Source organism: Sus scrofa, chromosome 11, assembly GCF_000003025.6.
Source record: "Sus scrofa isolate TJ Tabasco breed Duroc chromosome 11, Sscrofa11.1, whole genome shotgun sequence".
Classification (NCBI taxonomy): Eukaryota; Metazoa; Chordata; class Mammalia; order Artiodactyla; family Suidae; genus Sus; species Sus scrofa.
Genome location: NC_010453.5, coordinates 17,149,836 through 17,171,264, shown reverse-complemented (window position 1 = coordinate 17,171,264; position 21,429 = coordinate 17,149,836). Strand labels below are relative to the sequence as shown.

The following is a 21,429-nucleotide window of genomic DNA, read 5'->3' as shown; positions in this document are numbered from 1 at the left end:
TCAGAGTTCTATGGAATGGGAGAAAATGATTTCAAACAATGAAACTGACAAGGGCTTAATCTCTAAAATATACAAACAACTTATATAACTCAACAGCAAAAAAAACCAACAACCAACTGAAAAATGGGTAAAAGACCTGAATAGATATTTCTCTAAAGAAGACATTCAGATGGCCAACAGGCACATTTAAAAATGCTCAACATTACTAATTATTAGAGAAATGCAAATCAAAACTACCATGAGGTACCACATCACACCAGTCAGAATGGCCATTATTAACAAGACAACAAATAGCAAATGCTGGAGAGGGTGTGGAGAAAAGGGTACCCTCCTGCACTGTTGGTGGGAATGCAAATTAGTACAACCACTATGGAAAACAGTGTGGAGGTGCCTCAGAAAACTTAATATATAACTACCATATGAACCAACAATGTTACTCCTGGGCATATATCCAGACAAAACTTTCATTGAAAAAGATAACTGCACGCCTATGTTCATTGCAGCATTGTTTACAGTAGCCAAGACATGGAAGCAACCTAAATGTCAATCAACAGATGAATGGATTAAGAAGATGTGGTATATATACTATTCAGCCATAAAAAAGAACAAAATAATGCCATTTGCAGCAACATGGTTGGAACTAGAGGCTCTCATAGTAAGTGAAGTAAGTTGGAGAAAGACAAATACCACATGATATCACTTATATCTGGAATCTAATATATGGCACAAATGAAATTACCTATAGAAAAGAAATAAACTCATTGATTTGGAGAACAGGCTTGTGGTTTCCAAGGGGAAGGGGTGGGTTGGACTGGGAGTTTGGAGTTAATAGATGCAAATCATTGCATTTGGATTGGATAAGCAATGAGATCCTGCTGTATAGCACAGGAAACTATATCTAGTCACTTGTGATGGAGCGTGATGGAGGATAATGTGAGAAAAAGAATGTGTGTGTGTGTGTGTGTGTGTAAAACTGAGTCGCTTTGCTATACAGCAGAAATTGACAGAACACTGTAAATCAAGTATAATAGAAAAAAAGATCTTTAAAAAGAACAAAAAAAAACTAAAAAACAAAAAAAAAGTTCATACTGATAATTCCAAATCAAATTTAGTTCTGTAGAGTCTTAATTGCTTTGATCTTACATCTGTATCCCCTTTCATCATGCTAGAAATCCAGATCCTGCATGACAGTGGGATTGACAAAATTTGCTTTATCCTATTATACTTCCACAACAACTTTAGAACAATAACAAAACTATTACCAACATCATAATTACTGAAAACAGTGTAAGATTTTTTTTCCCCACAGTTCTTTTTGGCTGCAGCCTATCTCCCAAATACTGAATTTTAATGTCAATTGGAGCACCTCTCTTTTTGTGGGTTAGTCACCAAATGGATACAGATTTAGATTTAAGCTCATTGACTTCATTTTCTATTTTTATGGATTTCTTTAAATTTTTAGAAATTTTGCCTTGTGTAATTATCAGAAATCTAAAGGTAAGATATTTACATCTAGAAATGCTGTCATTCCTTTGATATCCAAAAATCTGAGTATACCCCAAATGAATGAACACTAGAAAGTTCTTCCCATTCTGAGGATATATGATAAACATCAATGAGGGCAAAGATCTGGTTGGTTATTTCTCTTTGTGGACAGTTTTTCTGTCCCAAATTTTCTTATACCACAAAGTTTGTTTTCCTTCACCAGATATGTCAGATGCCAGATTCCTTCAAAGACAAAGGAGTGGGGGTTGTTGATAATGTATGGTCAAAGGACAGATCACTAAGGGGAAGATATTATTTAGTGTACACAGTGGTTTTAGTTTATTACATATGTGTTAGCATTAAATACTCACACTTTAATTTTAAAAGACAGTAAATCAATATTGTATTCTGCTCCATGATAATATATATATTATATACCAACAAAGAATTTCTTCTTAAATAGCTTATTATCATAAAAATCGACACTTTAGGGATCTGCCTCAAGTTTTTATTAATGTTCTTCAATTCCTTGTAACACATCGAGATCCTTTGGTTAGGAGACAGATGCAGTGGCTTATCTGGAATTCTTCATGACCTGTGGTCCGCAATACTTTTAGAATAAGTTGAAAAGAGAGTGCCAGTTAACTTGAGTTTGCACATATCATTCTTGCTTTAAAAATCATTCTAATTAAATTTTTATAAAGACATAGGGGCTTTGGTAATAGAAACAATTAAAGCTAACATTTACAGAGTACACACTATGTTCCAGGCATTGTTCTCAATGCTTCACATGTATTAACTTGTTTTATCGCCACAACAAACCTATGAGCCAGTTACATTGTTCTCTTGATTTTGATGAGGAGGAAATTGAAACACAAAGAGAAGTGATAAACAATTTGCCTGAGTACATCAGCCAGGATAGGATAGGTAATGCCAGGTATCTATCAAGCCCTGAATCCTGGTGGCTCAATGCAATAAAGTTTATTTGTTGCTCACCCTACATGTTCTCCAGGTGTCAGCAGGGCAGCTCTACTCACTGTAGGTACAGTCACAATAGAAACTCACTGTAGCTACTCAGCAATCCAGGTGGCCAAAGGTGCCATCTCAGCCAGTGCTTCCATAATTGTTAGGGCAGGAAAAACAATAAGGTGGAAAACTGAACGTTTCTTAAAGCTCTTACTCAGAAGTGATGCACATAATTCTGTTCACATTGGCCAAAGCAAGTCATATGGCCCAATTATAAATAAAAAAGAGAAGTGCAGTGCTTTTTTTCTTCCTTTTTTTTTTCTTTCTTTCTTTCTTTTTTTTTTTTTTTTTTGGTCTTTTTGTCTTTTGAGGGCTGCACCTGCAGCATGTGGAAGTTCCCAGGCATCCAATCGGAGCTGTAGCCGCCGGCCTATGCCAGAGCCACAACAACACCAGATCCAAGCCGCATCTGTGACCTACGCCACAGCTCACGGCAATGCTGGAGCCTTAACCCCCTGAGCGAGACCAGGGATCGAAGCTGCAACCTTATGTTTCCTAATCGGATTCATTAACCACTGAGCCATGACGGGAACTCCTATAAGTGCAGTTCTTCATTATCCCAGAGAGCTGGAAACACAGAATAGCACTAATAATCACCACAGCCAATAAATTGGAGGTTTGAAACTATGAATCCAATTAGAGGGTCATTTACTCTGTGATGTTAACAGTGCTCTCTTTTTTTTGTCTTTTTAGGGCCTCACCCGCAGCACATGGAGGTTTCCGGGCTCGGGTCTAATCAGACCTACAGTTGCTGGCCTACACCACAGCCACAGCAACGCAGGATCCAAGCCGGGTCTGTGACCTATACCACAGCTCACGGCAACTCCCGATCCTTAACCCACTGAGCAAGGCCAGGGATCGAACCTGCAACCTCATGGTTCCTAGTCGGATTCTTTTCTGCTGAGCCATGACAGGAAGACCCATATTTCTAAATTACTGATTATTTTCTCTCCTCTCATCATTCAAAATTTAAAATTACATGTGTATGTTTTATAATGCACATAGTATATTCTTTTACATGCATGTAATTTGTTAATAAATAAATATTCATATATCAGAGATATTTGTCTGTCAGAAATACCTTTGACAGGCAGGGATGTACATGTTTTGAAGTTTGGAAAAATCACTGCTCCAGGCAATGAAAAATCATCATCGTTTTTAAGTGGGAGAAAATATGATCAAATTTGAGTTCTTAAAATAGAATTCTGTGTGGAGTATATTTGTGGCCTGGCTCAGTAACTCCTATATGCCACAATACAGCTAACAAATAATAATAATAATTATGTGAAGGTGGACTGCCCACACCGTAAATTCATACTACAGAACCCTGTAGTGCCATGTTTGGGGATCTTTTCCTCTAGGTATTTAATCTTTATATCTTAAAAATTAATTTTCACTAAAAAACATTTTAAGGAGTATTGATTTTAGACCAATTACCTAACTTTCTGACAAGAAACAGGAAGATTAGAGTAGTTCCCTAAATTTTCCAAGGACACAAGTTTTGTCAGTACAGAAGCCTGATTTAACCAAAATGTCATTTTCTCCACTCACTATGCTTCCTATTGCCTTATATTCCTACAAGATAACAGATATTAACATCAAAATTGAAATGCTGTTTTTGAATGATTATTAGAAATCGTTTGTCGAAAAATCTGGAAAGCTATTCCAAAAGTCCAAAGGCCCAGTGTGCATGTGGTGTGTGTGTGTATGTGTATGTCGTGTGTATACACGCTTGGGATGTGCATGGTTGGTATGGGTATTTGGAAGGGGAACCGTGGGATGTGGGATGAGAGATAGTATCATGTTATATTTTATAAAACAATCACCTGGGAGGCAATACTCCCCTTTCTCTAAGGAGTTCAACTTCTTTGCAAGCTGAGCTTTCCCAGGTAGGAAGAGAAAGGGTCTGAGCCCATAACTGCACATGAAGCAGTCCACATCCTTGAATTCTACTCAGAAAAGAATTCCCATGAAAGTTCAGCACTGGTGGGTAGAAAATCCTAGATATCAGGGCTGCCACAATTATAGAGACATGGATCCCATGCAAAGTGGTTCTAGGCAGCTGGCTCCAATAATCTGGAAACCAAGACATGACTGAGAGGAAGCAGAGGAGATGAGCATTAGCTGGGAATGCGGGCAGTTTGAGCTTCCAAGCAGATCTCCAAGGAGGGTGGCGGGGATGTCATTGGAGATGAGGTCTATAAACTCACGAACCTGCCTTTCCTCATCACAGAAATTACCAGGCTTTAAGCTACGCAGTTATTTGTCTGCTTCCACCCTACTGCTTTTATTATCCACAAAGACAGAGACCACATCTCTCTCGTTCCCTGTTGTATCTGCAGTGCTTCATATATATTTGCTAAGTGAGGAGTATATGAGTACACGCATACACACACCTCAAATGAGATAAGCTTACTAGAAGCTTGTACTCTTTGTATTTCTCCTCAGAAATCTTCAGAAAGAAGGGTTTGGTGAGACTTGATGCAGGCTTGTGACTTAACAGCTTTACTCGTCAGGACACAACCCTCTTGCCTGTATGATTATAGACACAGCTGCCTTCCAGTCTTGTTCAGCCCCTGCAGCCTTGAGCCAGAGTTATGGCCAGGCTATGGATGAATCCAAACATAATGGAGGGACCAGAGAGAAGGGAGGGAGGAGAGGAGCCATGACTTTCTCTGTGGTCCTTAATCTCTGGTCCCACCCCTTATCCATCCTCAATCTCTTTCCACTCTGACCCTTTTCCTTTCCCAAAGAGAACTTAAGAAATAAGTTCTATTTCTTTTCAAGTCTTGGTACTTCTCTCTCCCACTCTCTGAAATGGCTATTTCACATCTCTCACATCTGCTCAGATCTACCACATTCCCTCACCACTCCTCATTTTCACATTTTTCTAAAAAACAAAACGGAACAAAATAAAATGATCTTATCTCCTTCCAGGGCCTGTCCCAGCTCACCTATGTCTGTGCCCTGCCATTCTTCCTTCAGCCTGTGAGTGAAATGATGCTGCTCCCATCTCAAGACAAATCTCCTGTGCGTTGGATCCCATTGCCACTGTCCTCTGCAAGGTCTTTGCTCCTGCAATTCTCCTCTTCTGTTTGCACCATAATTTCTTCCTTTATACATTATTCCCATTAGTATAAAATCCTGGTATAGTATCTTCCATCTTAAAAACAAATTAAAACTTTTAAGAAATTATTGAAGTATTTCAATTTATGAATTGAAGTATTAATTGAAGTTGGTTTACAATGTTGTGTTAGTGTCTAGTGTACAGCAGAGTGATTTGGTTAAACATATATATGTAAAAGTTGGTATCTGCTAATTCCAAACTCCCAATCCTTCCCCCCCCCAACTTCTCTCCCTTGGCAAACACAAGTCTGTTCTCTATATGTCTGTGAGTCTGTTTGATTTTGTAGATAAATTCATTTGTGCTGTATTTTAGATTCCACATATAAGTGATATCATATGGTATTTGCCTTTCTTTTTCTGACATTTCATTTAGTGTGATCTCTTCCTTTCATCATCACCCATGTTGCTGCAAATGGCATTATTTTATACATTTTTGTGGATGAGGAATATTCCATTATATATATATAGACAACATCCATTCATCTGTCAGTTTATTTCCATGTCTTGGCTATTGTAAATACTTCTGCTGTGAACATAGGTGGATGTGTATCTTTTCAAATTACAGTTCTGTCTAGATATATGCTCAGGAGTTGGATTGCTGGATCAAGTGGCAGTTCTATTTTTATCTTTTTGATGAATTCTATTTTTTTTTTTTTTTTTTTTTTTTTTTTTTTTTTTTTTTTTTTTTTTTTTTTATCTATACTGTTTTCCTTAGTGGCTGCACCAATTTACACTCCCATAAACAGTGTAGAATGGTTCCCTTTTCTCCATACTCTCTCTGGCATCTATTATTGTGTACTTTCTAATGATGGCCATTCTGACCATTGTAAAGTGGTACCTCATTGTGGTTTTGATTTGTACTTCTATCATACTTAGTTATGTTGAAGTCTTCTCATGTGCCTATTGGCCATCTGTATGTCTTCCTTGGAGAAATGTCTATTTATTAAAACTCTTTTAAACATCACCCCCCACCCCACCACTGCCAACTGATCTATTACTATACTCTTTTTTAGCAGCCCAAATCTTCAAAAGTTGTCTCTATTCACTGTCTTTATCTTACATTCTTTTTTCTGTTAGTTCTCTGAAACTGTCTTATGGGTTGAGTTGTGTCGCCTAAGAAGATATGTTGGAACATTGGGGGAAATAGGATTGTTGCAGGTGTAAATAGTTAAGATGAAGTTACATGGGAGCCAAGTGGGTCTTTAACCCCATATGACTGGCGTCCTTAGAAGAGGAGGAAAAGGACACATGCAGAGATAACTCCATGAAACAGCAGAGGCAAAGATTAGAGTGACATGTTTACAAGCCAGGGAGCACCAAGTATTGCCTGCTGCCACTATAATCTAGGAAAAGGAAGGAACAATTCTTCTTTAGATCCTTCAGACAGAGCATGGCCCTCCTGACATCTCAGTTTTGGAGTTCTGGCCTCCAGAACTGTGAGAGAAGGAATTTCTGTTGTTTCAAGTCATCCTAGTTTGTGACACTTTGTTAGCCTGACTTTGTTCCCCCACAATATCTATTTCTACCTGTCATTATGCTATTTGTTTGCTTATGAGTATCACAAACTGCAGTGGACACACCTTGAAACTAAGAATTTTGTCTTATTCACCACTGTATCTCTGCACAGAGAATACTGCCTGGCCAATAGTCAGTGTTTAATAATATGTGTTAAAGAATGAAAGAATCTTGACCTCAGTATCATAATTTTTGATTTTTTTGAAAAATCATTTGATTTTTTATACATTTTCTTTCTCAGAAAACCTGAAGGGAGCTTTGACACCTCCCTTCAGAAGATGTGTCATCTCAACCTTAAGCTGAAGTTCTCATTTGATTTTACCTGAATTACTTTTCTTTCTGAGTATAATGTTGTTAATTCCCCATTGCCTCTATGTTGTCCCACCACCACCACCATTGATTTTTTTTAGTGTGAGCTGACCCCCTAAGCAGGTGGGGATTTATAGCTATTCACCTGTGACAATTAATGCCTTCCTGACTTTCATTTATGTCTGGGTCCTCCTAATTAAATTATTGTTTATTGTTCTTATCCTAAAGAGGCAGTTAAAATGCTTTGATTTTTTTAACCAATAGATGATTTTCACTCAATTTTTTGGAACTCAAAACAGAATAACTTGCTTGAGGAGAAAGCAGTCCAGTCCCTGATTTAAGAGAAATTGGATAACCTTCCCTCAGCTTCCCTCTATTTCCATACTCCTATGAAACCAGTGTTAACAGTTGGCGTGCATCCCCTTAATAACGTTTTCCATGTTCATATAAGTATGCATGGAGGATTGTTTGATTAATTTTATAAAAGTTGGTATCATCCTGCGTACCTGACTCCAATTTCCTTTTCTCCCTTCACATGACCTTATGGTTTCCCTTCACATGACCTTCTGAAAACAAGTAAGAGCTCCTTCATTGCTTTTAAAAGCAGCAAAACATGCCACGATCCAAGTATTACCACAATTTATTCACTCATTCTCCCACTGAAAATCAGAATTTTGCCTTCTGTGTATTCATTCTTGGCTGACAAGCCTCATTACATGACTATCCTCTTACTGAGCATTTTAGATAACTTGATTTCCTGCTGAATGTTTCTATAGAAATTTCAACTCACTATCAGAAAATGGAGATTTGTATGAAGAGATTTTAGATAATTTTCCTAGTGCCACTCTCCTTCACTTGCCGTTGATCTCATGCAATAATATAGCTAGAAAGTTTGCAGTTATGTAGAGTGTTTACTGGGGTAAAGTACTTTGAATGTACTTGTGACCAGAAGATAGACACACGGAGAAAAAGCCCTGTATCCAGTGACTGGGGGCCAAATTCCAGTCTTGTATCTAATTAACTGTGTTATGTTGGTTGAGTCATTGGCCCTTTTAGGGTCTTAAGTGCTTTCAGATTCAGTTAGGGAGGTAGGTAAGATAATGCTTCTCAATCAGGGAACCCTGGCCATAGAAGTATACAACAGCTGAGGGTTCCTCACACTATGGGAAACAGGGAGCATGTTTCAATGACACATAATTTGAAACTTTTCTATAAATGTTCATGAACATTTTATGACATGCAATGAAAAATATATATGAATCAGGCAAAGACATTGGACCCAAAGAAAATCCTTAGCTATAGTTGGCTGTCTTGGGGATTGCTTTTTCCTCTCACTATTGTTCACAACACAAAGCACTGAGTAGAAACATCCTACCAGGCTCCCGCCAGTTCTGAAAATGATGAGGACAGGGCAGCATTCATTCTAAGTGCACCTGTCTCTCAATATAGGCAGTAGCTAAGTTTCTGAAAAGGATAAGAAATTTAAAATACCCAATTAGAGAAGTATATTTTAGTGGGGCATACTTCCAAAATCATACCTTCCTTACCATGTTGTAATAACTAGAATAATTTATTCGTTTAGCAGATACTTACTGAGTGTCAGCACAAGGAATAGTGAAGCAGGAGGCAAGGCATATGACAAGTGAGGCCTGAGGAGGAAGTGGGCTTGAGGCCAGTGCACCTGTAGAGGCGGGGGAAGGTAGCAGGAAATGATGTTGGATAGGAAACAGGTTCTGCCTGGGCCCCACCCTGGACCAATTTAAACCTAACTGGCTGGGGTAGCACAGTCATATGTATTATTTAAAGCTCCCTAGATGACTTAGATGCCCACTAGGAGGTGAGAATCACTGATGTGGGGCCTTGTTGGCTTTTACCCTGAGTGAGGTGAAGAACCATTGGAATGGCTTTTTGAAACAATTTTATTATGGTAAAATACACATACAATTTACCATCTTAACAATTTTCAAGTGAACAGTTCAGTGGTACTAAAGACATTCATAATATTGTGCAACTATAACTGCCATCCATCTTTATAACTCTTTTCATGTTGTAAAACTGAAACTCTATACCCATTAAACAATAACCCCTCATTCTCCTCCTTCCTCAAACCCTGGCAACCACCGTTGTACTTTCTGTTTCTATGACTTTGACTGGTCTAAGTATTTCATGTAAGTAGAATTATGCAGTATTTGTCTTTGTGACTGGCTTATTTCATATAGCATAATATCCTTAAGGTTCATCCATGTGGTAGCATGTGGCAGAATTTCCTTCTTCTTTAAGACCATATAATGTTCTGTTGTATGAATGTACCATGTTTTACTTATCTGTTCATCTGTCTATGGACCTCTGAGTTGCTCCCAGTATTATGAATAATGGTTCTATCAATATGGTTGTACATGGGTGTGCACACTCTGCTTTCAGTTATTTGGGACATATACCCAGAAGTCGAATTGCTGTACCATATGGTAATTCTGTTTTTAATTTTTGAGGAATTGCCATATGGTTTCCCATAGTGACCGTACCATTTACTTTCCCACCAACAGAGTACAAGGTTCTAAGTTCTCCATATTCTTAACAATATTTGTTATTTTGTTTTATCAAATAACCATCCTAGTGAGTGTGAGGTAGTAGCTCATTGTACTTTGACTTGCATCTCCCTAATGATTAATGATGCTGAGAATCTATTCATAGTCATACTGGCCATTTGTATATCTTCTTTCTCTAAAGAATACCTGTTTAAGTATTTGGTCCATTTTTTTTTTCCATACCTGCAGCATGCTGAAGTTCCCTGGCCAGGGATTGAACCCAAGTCACAGCATTAACAATGCTGGATCCTTAACCTGCTGAGCAGCCAGGAAACTCTGTACTTCACCCATTTTTGAGTGTTCTTTTATTTTGTTGTTTTAGTTCTGGTTGAGTTTTAGGGTTTTCTGTATATTCTGGGTATTAGTCTTTATCAGATATATGATTTGCAAGAACTTTTTCCATTTTGTTGGTTGCCATTTTACTCTGTTTATAGTGTCTTTTGATACACAACGTTTTTTAATCTTCATGAAGTCCAGGTGTCTACTTCTTTTGTTTTCTGTGCTTTTGTTGTCCTATCCAAGAAATCAGTGCCAAGTCCAACATCATGATATTTTACTCTATGTTTTCTTCTAAGAGTTTTATAGATTAGGACTTCCATTGAAGTGTTTTATCAATTTTGAGTTAACTTTTGAATATGCTGTTAGGTAAGTGTTCAACTTCATTTTCTGGTATGTGGATATCCAGTTTTCCCAGAATCATTTGTTGAAAAGACTGTCCTTTCCCCATTGAATAGTTTTGACAGCCTTATCAGAAATTATATACATGCGAGGGCTCTCTATTACATTTCTTTGGTCCATATGTCTGTCTTTATGCCAGTACTATGTTTTGAACTATAGCTTTATAGTTAGTGTTGAAAATAGGAAATGTTAAGTCCTCCAGCTCTGTTCATTTTCAAGATAGTTTTGGCTATTTAGGGTCTCTTGAGATTCCAAATGAATGTTAGGATGAGTTTTTCTATTTCAGGAAAAAAAAATCGAGATTTTTAATAGGGATTTTATTGAATCTGTTGATGACTTTTGGGTAGTATTGACATCTTAACGGTAAGTATTGTCTTTCAATACGTAAACATGGAATCTGTTCCCGAGTATTTATGTCTTCTTTCATTTCTTCACCAATGTTTTCATTATATGAGTTTTTCACCTCCTTAGTTAATTCCTAAGTATTTTATTCTTTGAGGCTATTGTAAATGGAATTATTTTTATAATTTTCTTTTCAGATTGTTCCCTGTTAGTGTATGGAAATGCACCTGAATTTTGGCTGTTGACTTTTCATCCAGCTACTTTGCTGAATTTAATATTTCTAACAGATTTTTGTGGAGTCTTTCTGGTCATTTCCGTATAAGATCATATCATCTATGGACAGATATATTTTTACTTCTTCCTTTCCAATTTGGATGCCATTTTTTTTCACTTTCTTGCCTAATTGCTCTAGCTAGAACCTATAGTACTATCTTAAAGAGAATGGCAAAAGCAGACATGCTTGCTTTGTTCCTTACTTTGGAGTAAAAGCTTTAAGTTTTTCACCATTGCATACATTATTTATTGTTGTTGTTTTTATATGTGTGTGTGTGTGTGTGTGTGTGTGTGTGTGTGTACACAGCTTTAAAATTATACTGAGGTAGTTTCCTTGTATTCCTAGTTTGTTAAGTGTTTTTATTATGAAAGTATGTTGAATTTTGTCAAATGCCTTTTATGTATCAATTGAGATAATCATGTGTTTATTTTCTTTCTGTTGATATCGTGTATTACATTGATTGATTTTTGTATGTTGAACCATCCTTCCATTTCAGGAATAATTCCCATTTAATCATAGTGTATAATCTTTTTATTTATTTTTAAAAATTTTATTGAAGTATAGTTGATTTACAATGCTGTGTTAATTTCTGCTGTGTACAAAGTGACATATGTATATATTTTTTCATATTATTTTCAATTACAGTTTCACAGGATATTGAACATAGGGCTTTGTTTATTTATCATATATATACTAGTTTATGCTAGTTTACAACTGCTAATCCAAAACTCCAATCCTTCCCTCCCTGTATAAAGGATATTAGTCTACAGTTTTCTTTTCTTATAGTATTTTTGTCTAACTTTGGTATAGGATAATGCTGGCCTCATGGAATGAGTTTGGAATTGTACTCTCCTCTTCAAGTTTTTGAAAAATTTGAGAGGAATAGATATTAGTTCTTCCTTAAATGTTTGATAGAATTTACCAGTGAAGCAATCAGGTCTGGGTCTTTTGTTTGTGGAAATATTTTTCATGACTGATTCATTCTTCTTACCTCTTATGGGTCTATTCAGGTTTTCTATTTCTTTGTGATTTGCCTTGGTAGGTTTTGTTTTTCTAGGAATTTGTCCATTTCATCTCAGTCATCCAATTTGTTCTTCATAGGACTCATTTTTAACTCTTTTTATTTTTGTAGAATCAGAAGCAATGTCCCCACTTTCACTTCTGATTTTAGTAACTTATGTATTATCTCTTGTTTTCTTAGTCTTTCTAGCTAAAGGTGTGATCAATTTTGTTGATATATTCAGAGAACCAGATTCCCATTTTACTGATTTTCTCTATTGTTTTTGTGTTCTCTACTTCTTTAATCTATGCTCTAACATTTATTATTTCCTTCTTCTAGATTTGGGTTTAGTTTGTTCTTCTTTTTCTGGTTCTATGCTCTAACATTTATTATTTCCTTCCTTCTTCTAGATTTGGGTTTAGTTTGTTCTTCTTTTTCTGGTTCCTTAAGTTGTAAAGTTAGGTTGTTGTTTTAAGATTTTTCTTGTTTTGTAATTTTAGCTTTGAAAGCAAAGCTTATAATTTCCCTCTTAACACGTTTTTGCTGTGCCCGATAAGTTTTAGTATGTTTTGCATTCATTTTCATTTATTTATAAGTGTTTTTTAATCCCCTCATAATTTCCTCTTTGATCCATTGGTATTTTAAAATGCACTTTTAATTTCTACAAATTTGTGTGTTTCTGTTTTACTTTTGTTGTTCATTTCAAACTTCTATTGTGATCGAGAAAAATACTTTGTATAATATCTGTCTTTTTAAATGGAACTTAATGTGTGGCCTAATCAATGGTCTATACTAGACAATGTCCCATGTGCGCTTAAGAATGGGTATGCTCTTGTTTTGGGGTAGAGTATACTGTATATGTCTTTTAGATCTAGTTGGTGTATTGTGTTAAGTCATCTATTTTTCTTCACTATCTTACATCTGGTTTTTCTGTCTGTTATTGAGAGTAGTTATTGAAGTCTCCAGCTATTATGGTAGTGATATTTCTCCCTTCATTTCTTTCAGTTTTTACTTAATATATTTTGCTATCTGTTATTAGGTGTATAAATGTTTGTAATTGTTATATCTTGCTGTACTGAAACTTTTATTAATATAAAATATCTTTTTCTTCTCTTAAAATCTTTTTTGGTTAAGATCTGTTTGGTCTGAAATTAGTATAGCCACCCTGCTCCCTTTTGGTTACTATCTACATGGAGTATCTTTTTCTGTCCTCTCACTTTCAACCTATTTTGAGTTTAAGGTTATTCTCCGGTAGACAAAACATAGTTGGATCATATGATTTTATCCATTCTACCAGTCTCTATTTTCTGATTGGAAAATTTAATTAAATGTAATTAAATTAGATTGTAAATTAGATGTAATTTACTGGAAATTACCAGTAAAAGTAATTACTGATAAGGAGAGCCTTCTGTCATTTTGCTATTTGCTTCTGTTATATGAGGTTTTTGTTCCTCATTTCCTGCACTACTGTTTTCTTCTGTATTTAGTTGATTTTTTAATAGTGAAACATTTAAATTCCTTTCTCATTTCCTTTTGTTTATATAGATAGCTATTTTCTGCTCAGTTTGGGGATTACATTTAATATACTTGTCATAACACTCCAGTTTGACTTTACACCACCTTAACTTCAGTAATAGTTTTTAACGTAGTAATAGTTTAATAGTTTCAACATACAAAACCACTACTCCATTACAACTCTGTCTCCACTCCTTTCAATTGTTGATGTCACAAAATTACTTCTTCATATATGTGTGCCCCCAAATGTAATTTAATAATTTTCTTAAATGCATTTGTGTCTAAAATTACATAGAGAACAAAATGTGGGGTTACAAACTAAGGGTGTAATAATAGTAGCTTTCAGACTAATAGTTTTTAAAAAATATTTTAGCCCTTAAATCATATGGAAAATAACAACAAAAAAAATGGAATTACATACCAGTGTTACAATGGTATGTAATAATACTAGCTCTTATAATAGCCTATGAATGTGCAATTATTTATGTTGAGAGATTTATTTCTTCATACAGTTTCTAGTCTTTCTAGTGTCCTTTCATTTTATCCTACAGGACTCCCTTGAGCATTTTCTGCAGGGCTGGTCTAGTGGTAATGAACTTTCTCAGCTTTTGTTTATCTGGAAATATGTTAATCTCTCTCTCACTTTTGAAGGGCAGTTTTGCTGGATACAGTGTTCTTGGTTGAGAGCTTTTTTCTTTAAGCACTTTTAATGTATCAGCCTCCAAAGTTTCTGATGAAAAATCTTACTGAGGATCACTTGAATGTGATGAGTTGCTTCTCTCTTGATGCCTTCAGGAGTCTCTCTGTTTGATATAATATGTCTCAGTGTGAATTTCTTTGAGTTCATCTAACTTGGAGTTCATTAAGTTTCTCTATTGTTTATATTAATGACGTTTGTCAAAATCAAGAAATTTTCAGTCATTGTTTTTTTAAATATTCTCTCTGCCCTTTACCCTCTCTCTTATCCTTCTGGGATTCCCATAATGTATATTTTGGTCTACATGATACTGTTCCACAGGTCCCTTAGGTTTGTTCACTTTTTTTCACTCTTGTTTCTTTCTGCTCTTCAGACTCAATGATGTCCTTGTCCTGTCTTCAGGTTCACCAATTCTTTCTTCTGTCTGATTAAATCTGTATCTGAATCCCTCTAATAAAATTTTTATTCTACCTGTTGTACTTTTCATCTCTGATTTTCCTTTTGGTTTCTTTTTAGGTTTTATCCCTCTTTACTGATATTCCATTTTGTTCACACCTCATTTTCTTTACTTTCTCCACATCTCCTTTTCATTCTCCGATCATGTTTAAGACGGTTGATTTAAAGCCTTTGTCTAGTACAACTGCTATCAGGACTTTTTCAAGGACAGTTTCTGTTGACTTATTTTTTCTTTGAATGGGCCATACTTTCCTGTTTCTTTGTATGGCTTTTGGTTTTTTGTTGAAAACTAGATATTTGAATCTAATTACATGGGAACTCTGGAAATCATACTGTCTCCTTTCCCCAGGATTTGCTGGGTTTTATTATTGTTTCACTTTTTTTTTAAATTGTTGTCATCAGTCTCTATATCAAGGATCATTCTGGTATAAATTTAATATTATCTCAGGTCTTTTCTAATCTTATGCCTTTCCCTGGACATGAATTGTTACTAAGGTTCCCTATATATGCACTTGTTTTTTGAGTGTCTTAGCCTTAATATCAGGCTCCCAAAAGAGGAAAAAAGAGAAAAATGAGAAGTGTGGAAAGGGTTCCAGACCCTTAAATCTCCTGTAAGTTACTTTAGCCATAGGGAGAGGGGCTTTAAAATATAAGAGAGGTGCAAGAACAATGGTTGCCCTCCTCTTTGACTGCATCTCTGTGATCAGAAGCTGTCATCAGCTATCAGAGCACAGATCCCTGATATTTGGCAAACAGTACTTTTTGCCCCCCTGGCTCCTACATGCTATGTTAAATCTGCTTCAGGTACACATGCACAGGTGCCTACCATGCATCTGGGGATAGGGGATAGGTTGCTGCTACTGTTATGAACTGAAACTCATCAAAATTAACCACAATTTACTGTCCAAGCCTTTCCCTGGAAGTGGTAAGTCTTAAATATAAGACTCCAGATTTCCAGAATAGTTACATCAGACAGAGTCTTCAAGTGCAATTGCTATCTAGATGGGGAGACAGATTCCTGATGCTTCCCACTCCACCATCTTCACCAAATCCTCTCCCACTGATGAGTTTTTGAACAGAGCTCCTCTATGTCTGTGAATCACTCTGGATGCTGCATTAAGAACTGATCTCTGGGAGGCCTGGGTGGGTAAGGGGAAATCTGATAGGGGACCATTGCAATAATCCAGGTGAGATACAATCATGCCTGATCACGATGGGTTTGTAATGGTGATAAATATTAGAATCTGCATGTATTTTGAAGGTGGAGCTGCCAAATTTTGTTGTTGAATGAGAAATAAATAAAAGCTTAATGGGAAAAAAGTGAATATAATAAATGCTTATTTTTTTGGAAATGAGCAAAAATAGTCATGGAATTATCCCAAGAAGACACAAGGAACATTAGCTTTTGACCATTAGCTCTGACATTCTCTGTCTTCATTATAGTTTTTACCACCATTTTTTTGTCATGGCTGCTGACATTATAGACCCAGTCCTTTCTCTCCTCTGAATTACACTGGCATGACTTGGTCTTGCCACGTGTTCTCATGGATGAAGCCTGTGACTACTCTTCAGTAGGCCTGAAAACATCCATTTTGGCTCCAAAGATGAAAGCTGCTTGCTGTTTCTCAACTGAGGGCCTCCCAGAGATGATAGCCAATATTTTTGCAGTAATGACTTTATTTGGACACACATAAAACCACCTGGAAAAATAAGTATAACCTGTTGGTAGCTCTCCTGAACTACTCTGCTAGCATCAAATCCTCCAAAATTTTAGCAAGTGTTTTAAAACATATAATTCTGAAATTAGTATGTCTTTCCAAAAAGAATTTGGCCTGCACTCTTAAAGACTGTAATATGTGACAGTAAAACACATCACTCATTTGCTTTTTCAATCTCTGGTACTCTCTACCAGGGAGTAGTTGATCCTTGAGAAACAGAAAGTATCTTTAAGGTCCTTCGAATCAGTGAGAAGCATTGGGGATGGGGAAGAAGTCCCTCACATGTGACATGTAGTTATAATTAATCTTGTCTTCAGACTCCCAAAAGTATAGCTCAGTCAACATTGTGAATCACAGTATCCTCTCCTTGGTAAGCTCCCTTTCAAGAGTGTTAAATGTCTTGCTTGGCACTTTGTTTTATTTAGCTAACTTCTCAGCCTATTTTAACACGTGGAACCTCTTGAAACATGAGCCAGAGAGCCTACGAATCTAGCTCCATTTCGTTCTGGTCTGTCACTTTGGTGTTAGCATTTTCCTCACTCTTGTTTCCAGTTTGAGTTATGAAACCATTTCAGTTCAGTTTTAATAACCTCCCTGGCATGGCAAGCTCTACAAGAGCTGCCAAACTTAATACGTTGACTCCCTGTGAAGAGGGCAGCAGCTCTGGCCAAGGGGGACGGGAAGGTGGATTTTCTATAAACGCATCCGTTTTCCATTACAGCCCTTTCTGATTTGGTAGCTGACTGCCAGGTGCAGCTGGTTTCCTCTTCTATACACAATCACTTTTGACTTTGGTTTCTGAATTTCCTTGTCTCCTGACTCACCCGTGATCCTCTGACTAAATAAACTATCTCGTGATCAGTCTTCCTGCCCGTAGACTACGTCCCAGGGCTCAGCAGCCATGAGAGGGCTCTAGCTTCACCCTGCAGAACAAAACTCTGATCAGCGACTTCCATGTGTGTTTGTGGAGGCTTCCATGACCACCACAGGGAAACAGCTGCTCAGGTGGAGAGATCACTATCTCTGTGGAGTGAAAGCAGGATTCTAATCTGCAAACGGATTTCCACCTTAGCTGCAGTTGTCAACATCATACTCTCTGAATTTGCAACAGTGGAACCTTCCCCCAACCTACTCTGCCACAAAACAAAAGTCAGGTTAGGAGTGCAGGTCTCTATTCTTCAGTCTCATCCTTTCCTTAGATTCTTTGTTTGTTTAAGATGCAGACAACTCTCATGTCATTGGATAAAGGACACAGAATTTTCATTTCTTAGAAAATCTTCTATAAACTATAGATTTTGTGGGCTGGTTTAAAATATAGAGATGCCCTGCTTTAAGTCAATGAAATTCATGACATTCCAAATTTATAAACAAATAGAAAGGTTAAGGCAGTATACAATCACTTGCTTTACAAGTAGAGTGGCTATAAGAAATTTTAAGTAGCTATTCTCTATCAGGACAGTAACATACTCTCATTTCTTTATTCAAATAAGGTGAACTATTTCTATAGCAAGTATTTAGTAGAAAAATGGGTCAAGGACGGATCCAGAAAACTGCCCACAACTGGTGTATAAACTGCCATTTGGGAATGTGACTACCTATAATTTCCTTTGGAAACTCAGCTTAATCTTATTACAGTTGCACTAAAATTCTTTAGGGGAATTAAGTGGTGGGGGTCAAGGGGTAAGATTTCCTTGGGTTTTAGCTGCTTCTTATCACACATGTTTGTGGCCCTCGGAAACAGAGGCCTGTGAACAGAACTCTCAGAGATGCAAACTCAGAGATGTGTGGCAAGAGGGCAGACATCTGGGCATCTCATCACCTGGCCGTTCTCATTCTTTTTTTCTGCTACCACCTGTAATGGGTGATGACTTCTTCCCATGGACATAGACTGCAGGGCTGCTGCATTGATAAAATAAGCCAGGGGTTAAGTGCAGCCCTGCAGGCTCAGACTGAAACTCCACCGCTTTCTCCTCTGCTCAGCAAAGTGCCTTAGAGTGAAAGTGAACAAAAGAGGCATTATTGTAGGGACAACCTAGGATGTACTCTTACTGGGTTTTATCACCTAAAATCTTTGGATATTCTAACTCTTTTAAGCAATGATTTACTTGTTATAAACAGTCCCCCCTGAGATCTATTGGTGCAACCTGCCATTATAAGACTAAGGAGAGGAGGCCTGGGTCGGGGGGCGGGAGGGTGCTTCTCTGTCTTCTAAGCATCCAGGTCCTAGCAGGCAGGGACAGCCTTTCATCTGGACAGCTCCGGGGCCTGGCAGTCTTGTTTAAGGGATGGAGCTACAGAGAGGAGCATGAGGGGAAGACTCTTGCAAGACCTGGAAACAGCTTCTTATGCTTTTGAGTCAGATACTCTTGCTTCACCTGCCCCCATGCAGGTAGATGCTTATCACTCTGAGTCGGCCAGTTGTTTTTGTTTCCAATGGTCTTCAAAGCACAACCCTCTTCTGAAACATCACAGAGCCTTCTAATTAGCAGTCTCTGGCTGTGAATAGTTGCAGCTTGTTTTATGTGTCCCCAAATAACTAGGCTTTTGCAAAATTTTAAAACCCGAAGTTTGATTCAGAAACATATCCTTAATTTATTGGTACCAAGTTAAATGAGCACAAATTCTTTTGTAATATTGAACATTTTTTTAAGTTTTAGCAATAATATTCCCTAAACCATTTTTTTCTTTACAGGGAAAATAAAATGAAGAATCTGTTGTTATTCCAACTTTTCTTCTCTCCTCACCCTGACCATTGGGGGACCTACAGAATTTAGGTTCCTTGAAGGCGAACTATTCTGGAGCCTAGTGTGGGATGTGGAGACGATCACTTTGATTTGTCAAAGCTATGTGTTACAATGGATGAAAAAAGAGAAATGACTTCATTATCCAGGGAGTGTCCTGGAGAATGAAGAGTCAGTGTGGAGACAGGGGCTTCTCCATCTGGCTTTGCAGAGTCACCTTGGTAGACAGGGACTGAAAAGCGGAGAGGAGAAGGGAGGTGCTGCAGATCGAATGTCGTTGAAGCTCTAACCCCCAATTTGGTGGCATTTGGAGACAGGGCCACTGGGAAGTAGTTGGGGTTAGATGAGGTCCTCAGGGCACAGCATCCATGATGGGATTAGTGTCCGTAAAAGAAGAGCGAGAGACCAGAGCCTTCTCTTTCTCTCCATCAGATACAGCAAGAAGAAAGTTATGTGCAAACCAGAAAGAGAGCTTTCACCAGACACTAAATCTGATGGTGCCTTGATCTTGGACTTCCCAGCCTCCAAAACTGTGAGTAATAAATGTTTATTGTTTAAACCATATGGTAATATGTCATAGTAGCCCAGGCTGACTAAGATAGGAGGAGAAAAGGTTGAATGAAGCAGATTCAGGTTTTTTTCTTCCACCTAGAGAAATTCTACTTTCAGGAAAAGAAGAATTATCTTTTTAATTCAAACTGCTGTGTACATACCTATATAGACATTCTCCAGGCTTATCATTTGATACCAATGCTCTACTATCATTTAATGCCCAGTGAACTTTAAAATTTGGGTGGAGGAATGAGTATACTCTAAGAAATTACCCAAATTTCCTGCCTCCTAAGATTACTTACTTACAGAGGCTGGAGCAGAGAAAAAAAATGGATTAAGAACTTACAAGTAATGAAAAAAGACAGTTCTTTTTTTTTGTTTCCAACTGCACTCGATATTGCGAAATCAAATGATATACACCTCCAGGAACTCTTCCAAGAAGAGCCATTCAGTAAGGAGAAACGCATCATTAGTGCATTCAGAAATTACAGCTCTGGTATGTTTTTTTGGATGACATGATGCCAAGTTTCATCCATAGTCATGAAAACTCAAGAATAGCAAAGTCAGTGTGTTTATTTGGAAATGTGTATTCCTTTCCTATCCAAGAATCTCTCTGTACATGAATGGCATTTGTGTCCTTGATTTCAGTACCGGTTTCTTCTAATTAAACAAAACTTAAGGTAACAGACCCATGTATCTTATCAGTACAGACCATCCTGTGACAGAATGGAAAGAGATGTTTTTGAAAGCTTGATTGTTAGTCATGCCCATTCGTGTCTTTCAGGTAGATAAATAGTAGCATGTGGAACCATAAATATAGATTACTGTGGTATGCAGTGTTATCATTTTAAAAAGAGGGAATTAGACCAGGGAACCTCTCCTCTATGCTAGACACTGTTTCTCAAAACGCATGTAGTCTACCAACTGAGGAGAGCTGACTTTCTAAGATAATAAAAAGAGTACCTAGTAATGCAAAATCTGTGCCCAATATCCTGTTGTTTCTGGTCAAGAAGAGAGACATCAGCAATAACAGGCTCAGAGATGGGGTGGTAATAGGAAACAGGCTTCAGAATTTGATTCGCCCGGATCCAAATCCTAACTCTCAGCAGAGTCAGCTGAGCACGTTACAAAGCTGCTCTGAGTCTTGTTTTCTTCCTTTGTAAACTGACAACAAAATTATACCTGTCGTAGGGTCAAGTGAGATATGAAAATCATATCTTACCCTCAGTAGCCATTCATATATACTCAGTATGTTCTTTTCTTACAGTCTGAGAAAGAATGTGTTAACATATCAGGGGACAGGAACCTGGAGGGGTTCAGCTCGGTTGCCCTCTTGATGTTTTTCTGCATGGTCCAGAATGCAAGGCCAGTACCTGGAGAAATGCATCTAAATGGACAGGTAGAATATTG

The 21,429-nt window shown here is 37.3% G+C and overlaps 1 long non-coding RNA gene across 1 annotated transcript in view; it reads left to right on the top strand.

The window, feature by feature from the left end:
- Window positions 1-21,429, top strand: part of LOC110255810 — a 377,482-nt gene that overhangs the window by 205,214 nt on the left and 150,839 nt on the right. Inside the window, exon 2 of the long non-coding RNA XR_002336666.1 lies at window positions 19,900-19,999. This is a non-coding gene — a long non-coding RNA (uncharacterized LOC110255810). The remainder of the gene's footprint in view (window positions 1-19,899; window positions 20,000-21,429) is intronic.